At 38.3% G+C, this 4515-nt stretch overlaps 1 pseudogene; it reads right to left on the bottom strand.

Annotated features, from left to right (window-relative positions):
- Positions 1–1564: 1564 nt before the first annotated feature.
- LOC149168662 (hyperosmolality-gated Ca2+ permeable channel 1.8 pseudogene) lies at positions 1565–3257 on the bottom strand (annotated as a pseudogene).
- Between the last annotated feature and the right edge of the window lie 1258 nt (positions 3258–4515).

Here is a 4515-nt window from a genome sequence, read left to right as displayed (position 1 = left end):
AAATAAGAATGGTAGCATCTGGGTCCTTCATAACTCCAGTGGAATCACCATGAATCTATGAATTTCGAATTCTTCAGCAATGGAGTCACTAAGGTAGATTTGCAGCCTAAAAAATTCTTCTGAGCTCCTGCTACCTTCAGAAGTTCAGTCTTTTGTTTTCGGGAATCAATAATCTTCAGGCTCCCGACAGACACACCAAAATGTTATCTCAAAATCAGGCCCTGGAAGGCTGTAGACTAGGAAGACTTCAAGTAACTATTTCAAACCTACTTTAGGCTGAGGTTTAGCCTCCCCAACGCGAGAGGGCTCTCTCAAAGGATTAAAGGATTTTGATTATGATCAAGATGACTAAAAATGAAAATTCTGGAAACACAACTAACAAGTATCCATTGGGCTTATGGAGTCATATATGATTCAGTATTAACAGTAGGGTTGGCTTTGCATAGAAGTCAAGGCATTCAGATTTCAGCACACGAAATATATAGAAGGTAGTTTACGAGTATATGAAGGAAATTACAGCACTGTTAATGATTTCTAAGTAATCACATACTCATAACATTGTAGATAACATGAAAAGACAACAAAAGAAACTCATTACATTGAACTCTTTATGATTCTTGAGAAGCATAAGCCAGTACTGTATTACCAAAAAAAACAGAGTCTTTAAATAAGCCAAATATCAGAGCTTTTTTTTCCATAAATTTCCAACCCGTATTACATTGCTCTTTCTCCTATATATAGAGCTCTTCTACCTAACTGAGATTCCTCCTCAAGCATGAGGGGAACTCGAATTCTCCTTATCATGACACCTATTGACATATTAAACTGACTATTAAAAGCAACCTACTACTAATTGACAGCTCTAGAAACCTAAAACAATTAGGATTCTAATTCTACATCATGCTGAACATAGCATTTATTACAATCAAGATTCATTCTCTGACAAGTGGTTTCCTTCATATTTAGCCTTGATGGATGTTTAAAGCTCTTTGCTAGCCCTTACTGTCTTATCTCTTCACTGCTGCTGAGAAATAGGAAACTGCCCCTATTTTTATGCTTTTGGTTTCCTCAAAGATATTAGGAAATAATTAACCATGCCCTTCTTCTTTGATTATACAAAAATGTATTAGAGTGCCACGTCCTTTATGTGCTGTCGACCTTTACCCTGTGTGAGGAAAAAACCTCCTCCAAGCTATTTGACATATCATGAACTGTAGTGACTATGATCACTTTATAACAAAAGGTTTAAAGTTCAAACATATGTTTCCTCCACCTGTTTTTTTCCTTGTTGAATGTTGACACCTGTTACATGATCCTTTGAAGAGATTCCTTTTCTAAAAATTTCCCCTCGGTCCCTCAAAATTGGTTGACTGAGTTTTAATAATGTAGCTACAGAAGTTTCGTAGCGCGCTATGAAACTGCTGTGCATTAGGCATCATCTTCAGCAGTTTCGTAGCACGCCACGACACTGCTGTGTAATCACCAAAACACAGCTTAAGACCAAAAGTTTGCTATCTTGGGCTTCCTTATATTTAAATATTCTTTTCAGCTGCTCCAAAGCTTTTCAAAACTGAGTGGAGACGTATGATTCTTCAAGAAAAATACAACAAGGAAAACCATCAAAATTTGGAACATAACCTTTCTCCTCATCATACTCTGGTGAGGCAATGTAGTTGTTCTCACTAGCTCCAGGGGTGTTCAGTTTTGAATGACGCTTTGTCAGTACCAAACTATCATCGTCTCTCCATTCTCCCATTTCATTCTCCTCGTTCTCTTCACTCTTAAAGCTAGGATGCAAGTACGAATTAGTTAGGTATCCTTTGAGATTAAGGTTTGGTTCTGTAGCCTGCTCCAAAGTATCCTTTGCCATGGCTTCCTCCAGTGAATATTTTCGGAAAGCAGGCTCAAAACGACTTTTACAAAACCTGTGAAACCAAATTGTCAACACTGGAAGGGCTAAAAGTATAGGCGTGGAGTCAGCTACTTTTTTAGTGCTTAGCAGACCAAGTAGTAGTAGCTATGATATTACTAATGCAGCAACTATACGACTATGAACATGAGGCCAAAATGCTGCCACACTCTCATACTCATGATTATACACATTGATTACCTGATTTCGATACACAAAGTATGCAAATCCAAAAAAGATGACTATGAAAGGCAGAAGTATTGGTGTGACCACTGCATACACAAGTCCAAGCAGAAAGTATAGTTGAAGTTGAGGAAGTTCTTCTGGGAAACTGACACTGCCAGGATCCAGGGCATTCTCCCTATCCTTCTCAGTCTTCACCAAAAACATGTTCTTTAGATGAAAAATGATTAATGGCTTCAATCAGAGAATTTCACCAGAAATGCCAGCCCATCCATCAACCATGATATAAGTGATGAGAAAGGTAGCTTTCATTGGTATTGAAACTCCAATAGTCTTTGGTATCTGTGTTGGAGATTGATGAAGAAAAGCATGAAGCTGTTGAAATGTTGTTCCAGTAAATATACTTCCAACAAATAAATTCACCAACATAAATTAATAATACTTTGCAGCAGCTGTCCTTTCAAGTATAGATGTTGCTGCATAACCTTCAATTTTTGACATGATCATCAAGATAGTAGGAAGTAAAATAAGAAATATCTTCAAAGCCAACCCTGGTAGAAATCCTTGAAGAAATGACTTGATACTTTTCACTTCTATTATTGGTTTCAGGAAGGGAGCAACCTTCTCAATTCCATCAAGGTTGGACAATGACTGGACTGCTGCAATTGGGATCATGATGAAAAATACAAGGAAAAAGAGTGTAACACCCATGAGTAGTTTCTGAATTGTGATTGCAACAAATGGAATGGCCAGATTGCTCCATTATACATCACAAGGCTCAGGGGCCCACTCTATTAACCAAATTTTTGGGTTCTTTCTTTGTTGTGTTTGTGCACAAACAAAAGCTCCCCAACGTGTTATTAAATGAAACAAATGCAACGAGCATGATTGCCTCAGGATCTTTCAGTACCTGTTCTCGTTCTTGGTTTATCATACCCATCAGCTTCCTTGTGTAAAGATGAAAAATTTGCTCCCTGATATTGCTTGCTCTAGAATTCAAAGTGTTGTATTTTGCATTTAGAACTTCAAAATGCGCATTATCAGCACCTCGGGAACGAATAACCATTGCAGATGAAATTGCCATTATTGCATCACTCAGAAAATCACTGCTTGTTAGGTCATCAGGATCTAGTCCTTCCCACTCAACTTGCTCAATTATAGTCATTGCATGTTTGATTCTTCTATCATATTCTACAGTTTCCAGAAACTTCAAATCATCGCTGACAAAACTGTCTTCTTTGTGAAGGACCACCCTTCCATTTGTAATGACAGCATTATCGCTTGACCCAAGTCCAAACTCTGACGATAAAAAAAAAACCAGAAACCCTTTGCAAATAATACTTGAAAGAGTCCCATGAGATTTCTGATAGTGCACACCTCAAGCGATCTGATTTCAAATCATTTGCTTTAGCCAACTTAGCAAATTCTTCAATAAAATCTTCGACATTTGTATTACTTGTTTGTGAACTATATAAATGTTGTGCTTCATACAAAATCATTAACTGGTTTAGAAGTTCTAAAGACATGGCATGGTATCCTTTTGATTCCATCCAACAGATAGCGAAGTCCATGACTAAGAAATTTCAACCCTCTCTTTGAGGTAATATCAACAGCGAGAAGATGGGTAACTGGCTTCATGTCATCTTCAGTTTCTGGAGAATGAGAATATTGAAGTTTCACCACCACTGAATCCCTCTTCATGGCGGCGCAAGCATCTCCAACCGCACTGTTTAATAAAATGAACAATCCACAAAGAATAAATGTTCCCGCCACAAGAAACCATGCACCAAGTACCAAAAAGTAAACCAGAGTCTTGAGTCCAAGAATAGAAAATAAAAGTCCAAGAAATGCCAGAACCAGCATTGCTGCAGCCACCACAATTAAGGTAAATCGCACATTCTCCAGTACATCCCTTATTGTCCGAGAATTGTCTTTGGTTTTGGACTCCAGATCATTTGCTGCCCTCAATGAGCTGCTCTCACTGGCTGTGCGTTGATGTCCACTGCTCATTGGACTACAAGGCAGCTTCTGCTCTGGCATTTGAGAACACAGAAGTGAAGCCATTACTCCTGTTATTTTCTCAATCCAATCCATACGATCTATTGCACTCTCTGCTTGGCGGTGATCAATTTTATTTGCCAGCTGTCATCTGTAAGGGGTGCCATTTGACCCAGCAATACCAATTTTGTCCATATCTTGAGAAATATAAGCCCAAAAGCCCAATCTTGAAAGAAAACTAAACTCAGACTAACACTAAACCTTTACAATCAAAATGATGTGAACAATTTAGAAATTGTTTCTTAGGTGATAACAGGTGGCTCCACTTGGGATAGTGTGCCCCTGTGGTACACTAAGAACATGCAGGTCCAGTGCTTTGTCCTCTTTATAACAAACATAGATTTGCTTGACAAGCATCCCCTTCA

Source organism: Pinus tabuliformis, chromosome 4_2 (genome assembly GCF_031772625.1).
Source record: "Pinus tabuliformis cultivar Carrire ecotype Pingquan chromosome 4_2, CPIR1, whole genome shotgun sequence".
Taxonomy (NCBI): domain Eukaryota; kingdom Viridiplantae; phylum Streptophyta; class Pinopsida; order Pinales; family Pinaceae; genus Pinus; species Pinus tabuliformis.
Note: the sequence above shows the minus strand (reverse complement) of the source record. Positions and strands in the feature narration are given on the sequence as shown.